The 19,157-nt window shown below is 44.7% G+C and overlaps 1 long non-coding RNA gene across 1 annotated transcript; it reads left to right on the top strand.

The window, feature by feature from the left end:
- The first annotated feature begins 493 nt into the window (after positions 1–493).
- Positions 494–6,371, top strand: LOC310760628. The gene is made up of 3 exons (XR_014547080.1): positions 494–606; positions 4,694–4,796; positions 6,286–6,371. It is a non-coding gene; the product is annotated as an uncharacterized lncRNA (long non-coding RNA).
- The last annotated feature ends 12,786 nt before the right edge of the window (positions 6,372–19,157 follow it).

The following is a 19,157-nucleotide window of genomic DNA, read 5'->3' as shown; positions in this document are numbered from 1 at the left end:
CTATAGTAGGCACCAGAACTTTGTTTTGCTTCTTAGCTAAATCCTTTTAGGTACCACGTCGGCTAAAAGAAAGCGTACCTCCCAACATCATTTCAGATGAGCTGCGGTGAATAACATGGTCTTAAATGTTGAATTTGAAATCTGCCAAAAAGGTTATTTGTTTGCTTACAACATAAACTGTTCCTCATGATGGTAATTTCCAAGTCAGAGGCAGAAATGCAAGCAAAGCTGATGGGAAGAATAGCAAATGGCCAGCCTTATGCTTGCAGAAGGCACATTTCTGGTATATACTTAACAGCTTCCGAAGGAGCATTCAGTTTTGCTCTGGCTCCCTCTCTCTAGAGAATCAGACTGCAAGCAACAGCAATGTATAATTAAAGGATGGGAACTTAAGTGAATGGTAGTCAATTGTGGTTACATAATGAGATGCTCTTGTGTCACATGACATCGCAATGAAACAAATGCTCTTGAAGTCTTAAGAGTACGTGCGAGGCCTCTGGGGAGACATTGATTTCTCTCTTTACCATTGCAGTATGTACACACTAGTAAGCCAGCCGTTTGAGGATGAATATGTTAATTGAGCACCAAGAAGAGAGGAGAGTAAAGGTGACACCGAGAGTTGGTGATTGATTATGTTCAGCATGCAGAGGGCTGTAAAACTGCAGTTGGATACTCCAGGTTTGGGGGAGCTCTTGGTCATGATGACGATGATAGAATTCGTTACCTGCCCTGAGAAAGTCTCAGGGCAGGTAAAACTGATTTAAAATCCAACATAAAAAAGAGCTGAAACAGACCGCAGTCACAGGACTAGGGTGTCCTGAGGGGGACCACTTTTTCCTCACTTCTGCTGCAAGGATACTGTCCTTTCTCTCCTGGACCCAATCCAAAGAGCCGCCCAAAGGGAGAAGGCAACTTTCTGGGTGTTTCCAAGCCCGATTCAAAGCACTGGTTGTTGTTGTTTAGTCATTTAGTCGTGTCCGAAAACATGCATCAAACAGCGTAAGCTGTTTATTGTTACTTCATGGATGGTGGTGGTAGATAGAGGGGGCTGAACTTCTCCTCAGGGAGAATGAATGAGGATGGATGTTGTTGTTGTTGTTTAGTCGTCTAGTCGTGTCTGACTCTTTGTGACCCCATGGACCAGAGCACGCCAGGCCCTCCTGTCTTCCACTGCCTCCCGCAGTTTGGTCAAACTATGCTGGTAGCTTCAAGAACACTGTCCAACCATCTTGTCCTCTGTCATCCCCTTCTCCTTGTGTCCTCCATCTTTCCCAACATCAGGGTCTTTTCCAGGGAGTCTTCTCTTCTCATGAGGTGGCCAAAGTATTGGAGCCTCAGCTTCAGAATCTGTCCTTCCAGTGAGCACTCAGGGCTGATTTCCTTAAGAATGGAGAGGTTTGATCTTCTTGCAGTCCATGGGACTCTCAAGAGTCTTCTCCAGCACCATAATTCAAAAGCATCAATTCATCTAAAGCTGTTAGTGGTTTGGGTTCATGTTATTATCTTTTTTTTTAAAAAAAATAATTTTTATTAACAGGCCAATCACATCACATTATTCAAATCACATTGGTTCTGAATTATACAGCCAAATTTTAAAAATTTTTGAGGGTACCCATACATCAAGCTCCGCACGAGTCCAAAATTTCGGATAAGTCCAGACATCACTCATTTTACTGCATTAATTAATCAGTTCTATCCAGTTCGATCCGGATAGTCCTTTATTACTTTCTTTCTCATCTTGTTGTAGTCATATATTCCTTTCTTTGTGATCTCTGATGGTTCTCACAAGCAGACTGAAAGCTGGCGTCTCTGTGTGGGTTTTGTACTCTTCAAAAGCTATATCACTCCGGGACAGCCTCTGTTCAACGCTTCCATAAACAAAGTTAATCTTCGGTCTGTCCTTTATTTTTCCAGGCTAGCCAAATAAATCAAATAGATCAGGGGGCTCTGTCAGGTCAAACTTTCAATTCCAACCCTCCTTCTCTTTCCAACAATCCTGATTCTCCTCCCCCGTCCTTCTTTCTCCGGCAAGCCTGTCTTGGCGAGACGCCATTTTTTAACTGCGTCATGAAAATTTTCCACTTTCTCACCGTTCACCAATCTTCTCTCCTGTTGTAATCCATCCCCACACAGTTCTTAAAATCCTGCTTATGATTCTTAAAAATGCGACGATCTTGTTTCTTTCTGGGGTGGAGGGTTATTATTATCACATCGTACAAAGGAAAAAAGGGTTTTTCCTCCACCCCCCCTTCGTTCCAAACATACAGTCTCCTGGTGGTGACTCATCAAAAGATTTGCTTATCCATCCGTCGCTCCAGGGTCACAGAGATCCATTACTCAGCAGCCTTATCTGTCGAGCTTTACTTGATATATGTGCTTCAGCTTAATTTCCAATCGTATGTTTCCAATTATAATTCCGAGCTGAAGCAACCAGCACGCGCTGGTTGGAATCGGCGTCAGGAAGAGCTGACTTCACCGAGGGCTCATGCCAAGTGTTCGGCACCCCCATCTCTCGGATCAGGGGGTGCATTGTGAACACCGCTGGCGGGACAGATTCCCCCTACATCCTAGGGGGAAGGGAAGGCTGCCTACTTCCCATAGCAGCCCCTTAATTACCTTGTATGGGTCAGAGAGATGTTATTGTCGGTCATCTTCCAACGCGCCACCTGGTGGCCCCCCCGGGTTCATGTTATTATCTAAAGGGAAGCTACACCAGGGATCAGCAACATTTTGGCCCAGTGGCCAAAGTCATGTGCACAGTGCAAAATGGCTATTTTAGGGTTGCAGTGGCGGACTTGGGGTTCTCTAAATTTCAGCAGTGTCTTCTGCAGCACTAAAATTCGTTGACTCCCGCCTTTTGCACTCCACTCTACAGCATTGTTGTAGCACCCAGTGCAGCCGCACAAGTCACGCTACACTAAAACCGCCTCTGGCGGTTGTCGTATGTTAAAGAGCAGAAAAGGAGAAAGGACCACCAAATGGTGTGGACATGCTTCCACGCAGCCCCCTCCTCATCAATGGAGAAAAAAAGGCACCTATATCAGTCACTACTGCCTTACTGCACCTCTCCCCTGCTCCAAACAGAATGGAGTGTGGGTGTCTAATTCTGGCATCCAATGAAATGTGAGCAAGTTTAAGAGTGTGTGTTCCATGGAGGAAAGGCCAAGTCAGTGCAAACTGGAAGTGAGCAGGAACAGGAGTCTCTTGTGCACTGTGGATTTCTGAGGGTTGTTTTCTGTTTTTGTTTACTGAGACCTTGGCAACCCCTGGACTACACCCATTTGAACATGTCTGCAGTATGAAATTGTCTGAGCACTGAACCAGTACGGGTGGTGAAATGCACAAGAGACAGGAACTTTTGGGTAGTGGCCCCAGCTTGATGAAGCTCCCTCGCAACAAGAGCAGTAGCAGACAGTGTGTTGGGGAGGTGGTGCTCCCCTGACCTTGCAGTTGAGCCACTGCCGCTTACCAGGAAGGAGAAGGACGGGGGGGGAGGCTGCTGCCATTCATCATTTATTAAATTTACATACTGCCCTACATCCGAGGATCACTGGGCGGTTTACAGCATAAAAATGCAAATATACATAACACAGTTTAAAAGGCCATAATCAGTTAAAGGCCTGTGAAATATACTCGGAGTTGAGAATGGATTTCATGTTCTTGATTCAGCTCATAGTGGTGAGGAGGAATGGAAGTTCCCCCAGAATGTCTGCTTTATATACATTAGTTACACAATGGGCCCCACGTGATTGGCTAATTCCGGGATTCTCCTGCAGGCCAATCAGGTTGCAGATTCACTTCCACCTGGAGCTGGATTGGGTGGCTCCTGTGGACCAATCAGTCTGCTGCATTCTGAATCTTATTGTTCTAGGACCAATCAGACTGCTGCATTTTGGATCCTATTCAACTCAGTACATAACAGCCTGGTTGAAGAGGAACATGTTTGCCTGGTGCCCAAAGAGATGTAGTGAAGGCACCAGGTGAGTATTCCCAGAGAGAGCATCCCACAAATGGGGAGCCACTGCAGAAAAGGCCCTTTCTCGTGTTGCCTCCCTCCGGTGTGGTGCAAGCACAGCAGCAGCAGCACAGGAAGGGCTCTGCTGGTGTGTTCACACTGCACCAACCTCCCTGCCGCCTGGCCACCTTTTCTCCTGGCACACAGCAGCGTCTCAGCTGTTGGGGGTGAGGTCAGGCGAGTGCTGCTTCCCCACAATGCCGTCCACTCCTGCCCAAGAGCTGCAGTTGGCTCCCTCTCCGTTTCCTTTCAGGAAGGCCCTGAAGATGTTTTTCTTTCAGGCTGCTTTAATTAGGAGTGGATTGTTCTTTTTCATTTGCTTTCCAAAGGCTGCGAGTTAGGATTTTATAATGGGGTTGCTCAGTTGAGAGCAGATGGCTGTGCTGCTCCTTCTGTTTAATCATATGAATTGCGAATGTTGGTGTTTGTTTTTAAAAGTTCTCCTTTTATATTTGTAGGCCACTTTGGGGAAATATTTATATTTGGAAAGGCCGCGAGGGGGTGTCTTAAATAAATAAAATAAACAGGCTTCAGGATGAGTGGATGCTCCTGTTTTCCCTCTTCATTCTTGCTGGTACTCCCTTCCTTTGAACAGGCAGTGACAGCAAGACAGAGAGCAGCTTATGCTAACATCTTCCTTTTTCACGTGCATCTTACTCTCATGTGTGCATTTTTGAGCACATTACTTGGCTGGGAATCTGCACTGCAAAATTCAGAGGGCTACAATTTCAAAGGAGGATTGTGTTTCGGTTCTCGGATTGTTTTGGAAATTGAGAATTAGGTGAGTTTGCTTTTAACTGTGCACCAAATTGAATTTCTTCCCCCACCCGCAGTAGCAAGTGAGTTTTTCATTATTCTTCCTCCGGCTGGAGGAGCACCATCGTTTCCTCTGAGGTGGATGGATTGATGGGAGCTGCTCAGCATCTTCCGCCTGCCATTCCTCCTTCAGATTGGCAGCAGCATGACACACAGAGCTGCCACTCTTGAAATTATGTCCCTTTCCGCTGGAGAACTCCTGATATATTTTACGACTGCTTCTGCTGAGTTAGGGTCTGAGACTTTCCCAACACCTGACCAGAAAAGAAGTGAGCCTGCTCTGTTTTCTGACTGCCGGCCCAAACAATAGAATGGAAAGTTGCTAACATTTCAGGTTGCTTGCCAGAATTATAGGAGAGGCCACAGCTCAGTGGCAGAGTGCATGTTTTGCATGCAGAAAATGTCAGGTTCAGTCTCTAGCTTATCCAGTTAAAAGGATATTCGGGAGCAAAAGAGCTCTCTCAGCCTCACACCTTGGAGAGATGCTGCCAGTCTGAGTAGGCGAGGCAAAATATGGCACTCCAGATGTTTTCTTGTACTTGTTGGCATCTGTTTGTCTCAAGAGACAATGGAGTGCATCTCCGGGGTGTGTGTGTGAATCAAACCTCTGTGTTAGCAGCACCAAAGTGACCTCCCCAGGGCACAAGTCTGGGCAAGGTGTATAGAGGTCCTGGGCTGCCCAGACAACACAACCCCCCTCTTGGCCTTGCTGATGTGGTCTGAAAGAAAACAGAGCAAGTGCATTTGGCACCAGCTTGGCTGCAGGAGTTGCTGGGAGGAGGCGTACAGGGCACCACCCAACTGCCTTAAGGATTTTTGTGTGGTTTACTGCTTAGCCTTTCTTTCTCTTGAATATATCCCGCAAGGCAGTGGACGTTTAGGATCAGAGATTTCCTTCTCCTAGATGGGTTACATCCCCAGGTTGATGAGCCCCATCTTCCCCTCACTTCCCTCTACAGTATATGCAGAAACCACCTTCTTGACCTTTGGGCCCACTATTGGTCTTGTCCGCTCAATCCACCAGAGCTTGTCCCTAGATCATTGAGGGTTTGAGACCCACTGACTACCCTCACTTCATTTAAATGGCCAGTCGAAGCTGTTCCTGGGGTGTGGCTGCTGTTACATGCTGACAGCTTCCAGGAGCCACAGGTGAGAAGTGAGAATGGGGTGGAGACCAAAAGTGGACAAACTACCCCAGAAGGAGGACAACGTGTCCTTCATCTGCCCATCCCCTAAATTCCCATATACCCCCTATGACCCATGGCCCACAGTTCAGAGAAAGTGTGTCCACTTTGCTTGCAGAATGTCCTGGGTTCAATCCGTGGAACTTCCAGGTAGGGCTGGGAGAGTCCCTTGTTTGAAACTGTAGAATGACACTGCCAGTCCTTGTGGAAGGTGTGGGGTGGGTAGACCAGTGGTCTGAGGTAATTTTTTCTATATTCCTGTGCTTCCAGCTGCTGGAAGATGGGGGGAAGTGAATTGTACATAAACCACTTCAAGATCTTGGGACACCAAAGTGGTCTATAAATGGAAATAATAATGATAGCTATCCAGCTGAGGCTCCAGTACTTTGGCCACCTCATGAGAAGAGAAGACTCCCTGGGAAAGACCCTGATGTTGGGAAAGATGGAGGACACAAGGAGAAGGGGATGACAGAGGACAAGATGGTTGGACAGTGTTCTTGAAGCTACAAACATGAGTTTGACCAAACTGCGGGAGGCAGTGGAAGACAGGAGGGCCTGGCGTGCTCTGGTCCATGGGGTCACAAAGAGTCGGTCACGACTAGATGACTAAACAACAACAACAACATCCATCCTCATTCATTCTCCCTGAGGAGAAGTTCAGCCCCCTCTATCTACCACCACCATCCATGAAGTAACAATAAACAGCTTACGCTGTTTGATGCATGTTTTCCCTCCTTAAGGTTTTCAACAAAGACAAATAAGCGAATTATTCATCTCGCTTCCTCCATCCTATATACCTCATGATGCACTCTGCTTTGCAAAGCTCAGCATTCCTCTCAGAGCCTAATTTCAATTTAATGCAAATGAAGAGGCACCTAACGGTTCAGCAGAATTAATTAGGCTCCGGTTATTGGCAGAGCCATCAGCTGGGGCCTCGCTGGGCAGATGCGCTTTGTCACAAATGTTGTCTCCAACCCACTCAGCTGGGCTTCTGAGCACAGCAGACAACACCTAATGGGAGTAGACTGTTTTAATTTATAACACTGGCCATTTTAAATAGCAGTTCTCCCATTCCCTGCCCAAGGCAACAGATCTATATAGGTCATAGAGGTGCCAAAATTGTATGGAATTTTGCACATAAACACACCTAAATTAATGTCCTGCATAATCTCCAACTCTTTTTATATGATTTCAGCAGCTAATGAGACTTTGCTGTTTATTATTGTCATCTGCTAGCTGTCCAAAGATGCGGTCATTAAGCATCACTGAGGACCATAGCAGAGCGTACCGTAACTATTGCTATTCTAAATCCATTTTCCTAGGAGAAATCCCCATCGAAAACTCACATCTCAGTAGACATAGTTAGGATTGCAGCCTAATGCCCAAAGAGCATGATGCCTAACTTGGAAAGATCTGTACTGTCAAAGGGGTACATGGTGGCATGTAGAATAGAAAAGACAAAAGGAAGCAGTTCTTCACACACTGCACAATCTATAGAATTTGCTACCAGAGGATGTAATAAAGGCCACCTTTTCTGATGGCTTTGAAAGGGGATTAGACAAATTCATGGAGGGTAAGGCTATCAATAGGGACACGGGTGGCGCTGTGGGTTAAACCACAGAGCCTAGGGCTTGCCGATCAGAAGGTCGGCGGTTCGAATCCCTGGGTTGGGGTGAGCTCCCGTTGCTTGGTCCTTGCTCCTGCCAATCTAGCAGTTCGAAAGCACGTCAAAGTGCAAGTAGATAAATAGGTACTGCTCTGGCGGAAAGGTAAACGGTGTTTCCGTGCACTGCTCTGGTTCGCCAGAAGTGGCTTAGTCATGCTGGCCACATGACCCGGAAGCTGTATGCCGGCTCCCTTGGCCAATAAAGCGAGATGAGCGCCGCAACCCCAGAGTCGTCTGCAACTGGACCTAATGGTCAGGTGTCCCTTTACCTTTACCTAAGGCTATCAATGGCTGCTGTTGTTTCCTTCCATCTGTCTCGAGAGACAATGGAGTGCGCCTCGAGGGGTGAAGTCAAACCACTGTGTAGCAGCACGAATGTGACCTCCCTGGGGCGCAAGCCTGGGCAGTGTGCATGAGGGCCCTCATCCTGATGGATCATGTTCTACCTGAGAATTAAGGAGACAGTCTGCCTGCCTCCCCAAGTGTATGACTGCAATAAAGAATAATACGAGAAGCCAGGAGTTTTGATTGCTCACATTCAAGATCCCAGGAAAAATATTTCCTCATTTCCTCGTTTAAATGGGTGGCGCTGAGAAATGTTTGGCTCAATGCTACCAATTAAAAAAGGGTACCTGAACTTATAATAATATTAAGGGTTGGGGAGGGATATTGCAATTATATTATGGTTTGAAATTGTTAGTCGCTCAGGGTGTTCTAATAAGTTTAATAAACAAAATGTTTTTTCCCCTTTAAAATGACAGATAATCAATTTATAAAATCTTCCACCAGATATACAGCTCTGATTTTTTAATAGACTGTGAATCACCCATGGCATCAGTGCTCTTCAGGATGGCTGCTAGCTAGGGGGTACCTTTCATTTATAGAGGCGGGATTGGGTACCACTTTTAACTGTTCTTCAGCTCTCTATTGATGGATGTTCCCATCACACAGGAGTCTTGCATTCTAATTTATTCTCAAGGAGTCAGCCATAGCACAGAAGGAATTTAGCACATTCACATCTGCAGCTGACTGAACAGCAATAGTCAGAAGATTACACAACGTCTTCAGTGCTCTTCTTCCTTTATGGAGCTTAGTTCCAAACCACAAATACATGGCAGAAACTCAATATTACCAAGAACCCAATTTCAGCTTTTTCCAGGTCTCCAATCATTCTGCCTCCATTCTATATGGGAAAGGAGAAACTGGCAACCCAAACAGGGTTCAGGGCCAGCTCTACCAATAGAGAGGTTGAGGTGAATGTCTCCAATGGGAGATGCTGGGAGCAGCAGAGTGTTGGAGTGTCGTTTGTGGTTTAAGTGGCTGACTCCCCACACCCCTAAGCTTCCTGTGGGTGCAATGGAGAATCCTGTCCCCTTGCCACTGTCAAAGTAAGATTCAATAGCCGGTCGGGTCAGCTTTTGTACATGTGATTGTGTATGTGGGGGTACAATCTAGTCCTTTGCCTCAGGCAGCGCAGTGTCATGGTCCTCACCGAACCACTTTGTATCCTTATAAAATCTCTTATTGCTCCCCAGGATTCAAGGTAGAAACAGATGTGCAGAAGCAGAGTTGAGGCAATTTTAAAAGGTATTCACATTTATCATAACAATCACTGTAATACAGGAACTCTTGTAAGAGTACACACCAGAAGTGCACAATATTTATTATATATGTACACACACACACACACACACACACACACACTTTATATAACCCTTCAATAATATTCCCAGGCAGTTTACAAAAAGAATACAGCAACTGAAATGCAAATAAATAAAAAAATAAAGAATAAGCTGAAAACCCACAAAATCATAAAAACAGCATGAGAAATAGTATGGGTAAAATATGCAGCATTCAAGGGTAAATATGGAAACCATGGAAGGGGAGGATGGGAAGTCAATTGCTAAAGTAACTTATGGGTTATGTTAAAATTTGTAAAGTTTTTTCCTCCCTTTGTGAAAAATTAATAAATAAGATTAAAACAACAACAGCATGAGAAAATCAGCAGGATTAAAAGCACATCTGGAAAACTGAGCAAAACAAAAAGATCTTTTCCCTAGCACCAAAAGGACAATACAAGAGGTGCCAAGGCATAACTCCCCCTTATTCCATAAATCAGCCTTCCCCAACTACAGTAGGTGCCCTCCAGATGTTGTGAACTACGACTCCCATTAGCCCCAGCACCTGGTTGAGGAAGGAAACATTAAAGAAACAGCACAAGACAGCAGAGAGAGAGAGAGAGAAAAGGAAACTACAACAATTAAAAAAACACTTGACAGAATGTGCCCAGTCACAAGATAAATATTATCAGGCCCCTCATAATTTACAAATATTTAACAACCAAGCTGTTCAAGTTTTAAAATTCAGATTGTTTCCACAGGTAGGCCTGATCTCTGCACAATATGAAGTCAAAACAAACACCTCACTGAGCATGTGCAAATCAAAATACCACAGCCCTCTTCTCTTCAAGGGCCATACATCACAGTTACATTTGCATGCGCCTCCTCTTTAAATTCTGGTCTATATCTTCTAAACTTCTATGTGCTTTGATTTTAAGCTGTGATTGTCAAGTACATCCTTGGGGTGGGGGGATGTGTCACTTTAAACTATTTAGATCAGTACAAATAAGTCATGTGCAAAGTGAAGAGCTGGGCTATGGCACAATTAACATTCTTTTGGCTCCTTGCCATTTAATTATGCATCCTCTACTTTGATCACCTTGTTCAATGTGAAGGTTTTTATGATGCATTAAACTCCTTTATATTTGGAGTGCCATTCGAGCCATTCTGCATACTGCTAAGGAAATGATATATACAGATGACCTGAGACTTGCGGGCAGAGGTTTCTAAGACATGAACGATAAACTTGGGCAGACGGAAACCTCTTTTTAGCAATAATGGATTAAGTGAAAGCCCGAAATGTCAAGATTTAGTATGGATAAATTGTTAACAGCTGTCTTTGTTGTAAAGTTAAGGGAACTGGAAGAAATGGATGGTGAAAGTCAAATTCAAAGCAGAAAAAGGTATTTTGTGCCGAAACATGCTTTGTGGCAATGGGTTGCAGCCAATGTAGAAATGCATGAACATGCCATAAGAGCAAGGATTTCTGCTTCTGTAAATAGGATCCTCATAAGAGAGGGTCCTGGTTGCGCACGGGACCCAAGAGCTCACTGACAGGGTTAAAATGGGGGAGGGGAGCAAGAAGTCCTGGCCATTCCCCTGGGATCATGCCAGGCGATTTTAGCCAATAGCCAGTGGGCGGCGTAATCCCAGGGGCTTTAAAAACGGCAGTGTGACACAAGGAGGGGCACTTGCTTCGCACTGTTGAACACCCACCCACCCTCCCTAGTTTAGGTGGAGTCGCTTGGCCTTGTTTTGGTTTGGGTTGCCTGTTTTGGAACAGGGGCTGGGTAGGAATTTTCCCATTTGGCAGATTGGCTTTAGCCACTTGGTTTTTGCCTACCCCTTAGCAAATCGTCACAACTTGTAAGGTGGCAGTTAGGCATTGGCTCAGTTGGATTGTGGGGAGGGGAGGTGCAGCAATCACCTGCCCCTCCAGGAACTGGGTATTCCGGTAAAGGAATCTGGGGGTCCTGGATCTCGTCCGAAGCCCGCTTGAGGGGCTAGGGCCATGCCAGGACCACAGCAACCACGGGGTGAGCTTCGGTTGGTCCTCATCGACCTTACTCCCTTGTTTGGTTTACCCCATTGGACTACCACCCTGAGAGGTGGAGTCAGTTATAGTGGGGAGTCAGTGCCTAAGCCAATACCGCTCACGTGATTGTATTTCAATAAAGTTGTGGCCAAAATTTGCCCAAAAAACTTAAACTAATATAAGAGTCCGTGTGTATTTATTTTGGGAGTGGGTCTTGGGGCCTTGAGACGCAATCAAATGTTCTCTCCTCTTGTCCCCCTCTGTCCCCCTAAATCTATTCTAGGGGTTCTTTCAACCCTCTAGAGGAGATTTGGGGAGGGCATAGCATGCAGCAGGAGAGGAGGAAGGAATGTTGTGCAAGCAGAAATCCTTGTGAGCCAGTGTGGTGTAGTGGTTAAGAGCGATAGACTCGTAATCTGGGGAACCGGATTCGCGTCTCCGCTCCTCCACAAGCAGCTGCTGGGTGACCTTGGGCCAGTCACACTTCTTTGAAGTCTCTCAGCCCCACTCACCTCACAGAGTGTTTGTTGTGGGGGAGGAAGGGAAAGGAGAATATTAGCCGCTTTGAGACTCCCTAGGGGAGTGAAAAAGCGGGATATCAAATCCAAACTCTTCTTCTTCTTCTTCTTCTTCTGCTGCTGCTGCTGGGATATGCTATTTAAATACGGTCCTATGTATTTATTTCTTGCACGTCTAACTAGGGATAGGCAAATCTTTCAGTTTTGGTTTCTCTCTTCTTTTTCTTTTTCTTTTTGTCTTTGGCTGTCCATATTTCCACATCAGTTTGTGCAAATTTCCCCTAATATACACATTTTTTTTTCAAAAGCAGTTTCTCCTAATATAATGTACTTTTGTAGGGTATTTTTGTTGGTTGCAGGAAAAAAATGACAAAGAAAGGAGAATTCCCTGGATGCCTAGATCCAAGTTTGGGATAAGTACTCTTTGGAGAGAGAACCTCAGCAGAGATTTAAAATCACAAAATATGCAGCAAAGTAAGGAATGGAAATATAGGCTTTCAGACCTTTAAAATATGCCCTTTCAACGGAGTTCCAATACAGCCCCCTCTTCCCCCAGTATACGAAAAACCACACATTTAATAAGTTAAAAATGATTTACTTACAAACTCTCCAAATACCAGGTTCATGTGCTTTTCCATACATCTGTCAGAAAGGTTGCACATATGTAAAACTTCGTTTAGTTGCAAGGCGGTGAAAGTTCCTCAGTTATTGGTAGAGGAACTCCAGCTGGGCTGGAGCAACCAGCAAATCAGCAAAGCGCTGAATTTCAAAGGATGGTGTGTTTTAGAAAGTCAAGATTTAGCGAGTATGCTTTTAAGTGTGGATTTAAATTCCACCCCCATCCATCAAACCCACCCTTCATTCACATCAATCCCTGGGTAGTTTACAAAACAAATCAATGAAGTAAAATAGGAGCGATAAATAAAACAAGAATTTAGAACTGTGGAAGAATACACGACTTCAATAAACAGCATAGTTTAAATTTGACTTTCAAGGCCTTGTTGCTGTTTAGTCATTTAGTCGTGTCTGACTCTTCATGACCCCATGGATCAGAGCCGCCAAGCACTCCTGTCTTCCACTGCCTCCCGCAGTTTGGTCAGACTCATGTTGGTAGCTTTGAGAACACTGTCCAACCATCTCATCATCTGTCATCCCATTCACCTTGTGCCCTCCATCTTTCCCAACATCAGGGTCTTTTCCAGGGAGTCTTCTCTTCTCATGAGGTGGCCAAAGTATTGGAGCCTCAGCTTCAGGATCTGTCCTTCCAGTGAGCACTCAGGGCTGATTTCCTTCAGAATGGAGAGGTTTGATCTTCTTGCAGCCATGGGACTCTCAAGAGTCTCCTCCAGCACCATAATTCAAAAGCATCGATTCTTCAGCCTAGTTCAGCTATTTATTCAAGGCCTAGTTCAGCTATTTATTGGGTCCCACTGGGCTCTAATGCTAACCAGCTTGAACCCTGGACCTTGGACTCAGATTGCATTCTACACCCCACCCAGCTGCCAGGTGTTTTGATTCCAAGTGTTGGAGCCTTCTGCTTTTTGTCTTTGTTAATGCTGATGCCAGCAGGTCAGCCTTGTAGTTTTGCAAGTTGTTTTTTTTAATTCCTTGGTCTCCATTCCGGAGGTATATTCAAACATGCTATAAGCTTTTATTGATGCCCTACTTCTGAAAGCACTTAGGTGCACAAACAGTGATGTTTGGATGCTGCTTCTCTCTATATATAAATTTGCGCTGGCTTGCAATCAACCCTTTCATTAAAAAAATTCTGCAGACAGCAAAAAAATAAGAATGACAGTATTCCTTATCTGGAGATGCCAAACATTCTAGTGATGTAACCATTTTAATCAAATTAATTCTTCCTGTTGAGCAAGCTGCATCTCTTGCCAGGGCCTTAAATTTATGTGCAATTTCCCTTAATGGTGGCTTATAATTATTTCGAACACCGCCAATCAATTCATTGTGCTATAATCTGAATTATTAAATAATGGGGGGAATCTTTAGAAGTGCTTAAGAAAAGAAGGCACAGCAAAGCAACTTTTGAACAGCCTGTTAGCAGACATAATCTGAAATGCTCTGTTTTAATCCACTCCTGGAGCTGCTTCTTATCAAAATCCTATCTTCGCTAATGCAGATGGCTCTGCCTCACGGGGCAGTTTGCATGGGTGAAATTAGAGGTGATCAACATCAGCGGGATGGCTAATTAAAAATGTGAAGGCTGCAACCGCTACAGACTTAGCCAGGAATAAGTTTCACTGAACCCAGTGAAACTTCTGAAAAAGATATGCATATCAGCTCACACTGTGGACCAACTTGGAAACTCTTTGTTTTGATCACTTGGCCAGACGCATCACTGTACAGTGGTACCTCGGGTTACAGACGCTTCAGGTTACAGACTCCGCTAACCCAGAAATAGTACCTCAGGTTAAGAACTTTGCTTCAGGATGAGAACAGAAATCACATGGTGGCAGTGGGAGGCCCCATTAGCTAAAGTGGTACCTCAGGTTTCAGGTTAAGAACGGACCTCCAGAACGAATTAAGTTCTTAACCTGAGGTACCACTGTACATGCTAATGGCTTGTCCTTTTTTCTGGCACCTGTGTCTGGTACATCACTACCTATTTTGTCTCTTTGGGGTGCCATGTTAAAACCTTCTTGGTATCACAGAACCATAGAGTTGTAGAGTTGGAAGGGACCCTGAGGGGCATCTAGTTCAACCTTCTGCAACGCAGGCATCTCAACTAAAGCATCCATGACAGAATTGCTTGAGTTTTCTTCTGGGTTCAGCAGAGGTGCTTAGAAGTTAAGTATTCAAGAATCATAAAGTTGGAAGGGACTTTAAAAGTAATATAGTCCACACACCCACACCCCAAGCAGACACCGATGTAGAAAAAATGTTGTCTTGAAGTAGGAACCACAACAAAGGAAAGGAGGATTTATTGGTTGAGTTGCTGCTTCAGCAGAGGATGTCATGCGCTCTGCTCTGGAAAAAGTCTGCTGTGTTTCCTTTCCGCTGCATTACTGGCTAGCAATGACCTCCCTGCTAGAGCTGTTGGATTGTGGAGGAACTGGAAAAGTATAACACTCATGGCTGGCTGGGTGAATGGGAGTGAGAAGGGCCTATATGATCATGGGACTCGCAGGAAGTTGCCTGACACTGAGTCATACCATTGGTCCATCTTCCTCAGTATTGTCTACACTGATTATTGTCTATTGCAGGGCTCAGCAAACTTTTTCAGCAGGGGGCCGGTCCACTGTCCCTCAGACCTTGTTGGGGGCCGGACTATATTTCGGAAAATGTAAAAACACGCTGATTCCTGGACCGTCTGCGGGCCAGATTTAGAAGGCAATTGGGCCGGATCTGGTCCCCGGGCCTTAGTTTGCCTATCTATTGCATCCCATGTCACACCATCATTCACTCATATTGATATTAGTCCCATTTCCCACGCTCCACCCCAGCATAGTTTCTCATAGATCTTGCCAGAAAATGAAAATGAGGACAGCTTGGATTGACAGAGGCAATTAGACAATTCCAGAAACCCAGCAGTCTTAAGGATAAAAAGAGAGCCTTTCTCCTCATTCCTTGCCGTTAAGAAGAAAGAGAAACTTAAAAGACAGTTAAATGAAAAGCTGTGAACATGAGACCATGAGGAAAGCTGGCAGATTAAAAGAAAATCTTTCTGAGTGGATAGGAAATTGGTCCACCTGATTTGAAATATAGTACCTTTAAGGTTCTGTGCCCCCCAGGGCTGGAGTAGAAATCTCCCCCTTTCAGGAGTGTAACTGGAGTGGAGAATAGGGGCAAATGACCCAGATACAAGCTGGATTGTAAATAAGAATCCAGATATCACCTTGCTGAGAGACTTGGGGCCCATCTAGACTGGTTTCTTTTGCGGTCATATTCTGTAAGGGTGCAATAATGCAGAGGTTTATAAGTAAACACAAGCAGAAGTTTTTCTTTTTGTTAAACCAGCTTTTATATATTTGGCATTTTTAATGTTGTTGATATGCTTTTGTGGGGATAAGAAAATAAAATAAAGAGAGGAGAACTATTGCTCTGAGCTTGTTGGAAGAAAGGTGGGATAAAAATGTGAACACACAAACATGCCTAATCCCTGCTAGTGCTGGCTGCACCTTAACAGAAAGCGCTTTATTGTCTGAAAAGACTTGGAGACTGCAGTGGGGCAGGGTGGTGGATGAGGCCAGGTACATACAAGGCGTAATAGCCAGGTTGAGCTCGATGCAATTGAGTGTAATTAGTAAAAAATGGAGAAAGAGATTACATTGCTGGTGGTTAAGTAATGAAGACCTTGATGGGAGAGGAAGCCGTTTCTGTGCAGAGGACAAATCTTGTCATAAGTGGTGACTACAGATCGAGACTGCGGGACAAAGTGAACAGGAGGAAACTCTCCTTGAGGTCAGATGCAAATGACAGCGAACAAATGGCTGCAAATACCGGGAGCTAACTTCAAAGCAATCGTGGCCATAAATTAAGTGACTGTTGACATTCATATCAAGGCAACTCTCTCCAGGCATAAACAAGGCATCAGATTGGTATAGAAGTTGGCACTTAGCTTCTGAATATATAAAATCAGGACTGGGGTCAGAAATAGACATTATGTCACTTGGATGAGAAGGGCCCTGTGACCCAGTCACTCCCTACGTAATGAAATAGCCAGACAAGATAGCAGCATATAGAGTTTGGGGTTCAATTAGGCCACAACTTTACTGGTTACAGATGTGAAGGGTTTGGCATAGGCACAGCATGAAGCCGTTTAATTGACTCCAGCCCCTCTGCTGGAGGCAGATACCCTCTATTTAAGGAGACCCTCTATCTAAGGGTAAACTACACCACGGCTATGACCTACATCAAATAGGACCAATGAACCCCAGGCCATCTCAGCTCAGCCCACTGCCTCCCTGCCCATAGAAAGCCTTGTTTTGGGACTTTCCAGTGGCAGCTTCCAGAGGCACCTCTGATCGACTGCATTCTGAATAGGCAGAAGAAGGGGGACTCAATGCCAGCTGAGTGATGCTGGCCAAGCATTTGGTCAAAGCACATTTGGGGTTTTTTTGGTCATACCTCGGTGCTTATTGTGAACAGGAATTTGTCTACCGTTTGCCTCTTTTTCACATATCACGGTATCTGTTTTTAAACTTTTGTGGGCATCACAAAATTCGATATACATAGTTGCACAGTATTTCAGAAGTCAATAGCCACTGATTTCTAAATGTAACCATTTGAAAGCTGTATTTCTCAACAGAATAAAGATGTTAAATATTGTTAAATGGCACTCCTGGCTGCCATCGCTGTAATCTGTTCTTCAATGCATTTCACCCCAACTACAGTACCTTTGTTACTGGGACGCGGGTGGCGCTGTGGGTTAAACCACAGAGCCTAGGACTTGCCGATCAGAAGGTTGGCGGTTCGAATCCCCACAACGGGGTGAGCTCCCGTTGCTTGGTCCCTGCTCCTGCCAACCTAACAGTTCGAAAGCACGTCAAAGTGCAAGTAGATAAATAGGTACCACTCCAGCGGGAAGGTAAATGGTGTTTCCATGCGCTGCTCTGGTTCGCCAGAAGCGGCTTAGTCATGCTGGCCACATGACCCGGAAGCTGTACGCCGGCTCCCTTGGCCAATAAAGCGAGATGAGCGCCGCAACCCCAGAGTCGGTAACGACTGGACCTAATGGTCAGGGGTCCCTTTACCTTACCTTTGTTACTTCCACGAAAGTGCCCAGAAAATTGGTATCACCTGGCTCAGTTCCTTGACTTCAGGAGTGCTGTATTCTTTACAACTGGTCAGAACCTTGCTTTTGCTACATTATCAACTTCCTGTCTAGATTGCTCAACACACTAGAAAACACCCTTCAGAATTTGTCGGTTCGTGTTCATCTTTCGCATGCATTTTTCAGTAAGATTAAATTCTTACGAGCTTGGGATCCCAATAAATTCTGACAGGCATTGGTAATTCTGTGAATAAGGCGCTGGCTTGTTACAATTTATAAGGTTGCTGGTTTATTAAAAACACATAGCATGGCTGAGTGGATTGGTTTTACTTGGCATAATCAGGTCACAGAAAATAATGTGCAATGAAAATGACTGTTGGTTCACAGCGATTAGCTGCAATCCCCTTTAGCTGTTCTCTTCCCACCTCTCTCTCTCTTTCTCCTCCCTCCGCCCCCTTTAAAAGTATGTGCAGCTTATATTCCACTCCTGTACAATGGGAACATGGGGCTATTTGATATGATTGAGCAAAGATTCAAAGCAGTGAGGTGCTATCAACATACTGATTTACTACTACTACTACTAATTATTTGTTTGATTTATATACCACCCTTTATCAAATGACCTCATGAAGAACACATTTTACGGGGAGCATCAATAATAATAAAAACATAATAAAAAGCATAACAGACAGAACAATAATAAGATAATCATTGGTTCCCAGCACGTTTCCGAGCACAATTCAAGGTGTTGGTGCTGACCTTTAAACCCCTAAATGGCCTCGGCCCAGTATATCTGAAGGAGCGTCTCCACCCCCATCGTTCTGCCCGGACGCTGAGGTCCAGCTCTGAGGGCCTTCTGGCAGTTCCCTCACTGCGAGAAGTGAGGTTACAGGGAACCAGGCAGAGGGCCTTCTTGGTAGTGGCGCCTGCCCTGTGGAATGCCCTCCCAACAGATGTCAAGGAAATAAACAACTATCTGACTTTTAGACATCAGAAGGCAGCCCTGTGTAGAGGAAGTTTTTAATGTTTGATGTTTTATCATTTTTTAATATTCTGTTGGGAGCCATAAACAACAACAACAACAATTTTCTTTGCCTCACAGCTTTAAGAGGCCATAGATTATTTAATGCCCAAAGGCCTCAGTAAAGAGGAATGTATTTGGCTGGCACCTAAATACATGTAATGGTAGCTCCAGGTCAGCTTCCCTAGGGAGAGCATTCCAGATAAATGCCAGGCAAATAATAATAACACTTACTGAATAATTGCTGCTGGAATTTTTGGTGGTGCAAATGTTTTACTGTAACTGCTCTTGCTCATCTTCACAGTTGTTCAAACGGGGAAGAATAGTGGAACATTTCATAGGATTATTATGAGAAGAACCAAGAGATAGATAGACTGTTGGATGCTTTGGACAGATCAAACCATTACATTTGTTTATATATCTTTATGCATTTTTATCCCACCTTTCCTCCACCCATTCTTCCAAGTAACTTGGGGTCATATACAGTGGAACCTCGGTTGTTGAACATAATCCATTCCAGAAGACCGTTCGACTTCTGAAATGTTCGACAATTGA

The sequence above is a fragment of the Podarcis filfolensis genome (genome assembly GCF_964270895.1).
Source record: "Podarcis filfolensis genome assembly, chromosome: 4".
Lineage (NCBI taxonomy): Eukaryota > Metazoa > Chordata > Lepidosauria > Squamata > Lacertidae > Podarcis > Podarcis filfolensis.
The sequence above is the reverse complement of the archived record's forward strand: the minus strand, read 5'-3'. Positions and strand labels throughout refer to the sequence as shown.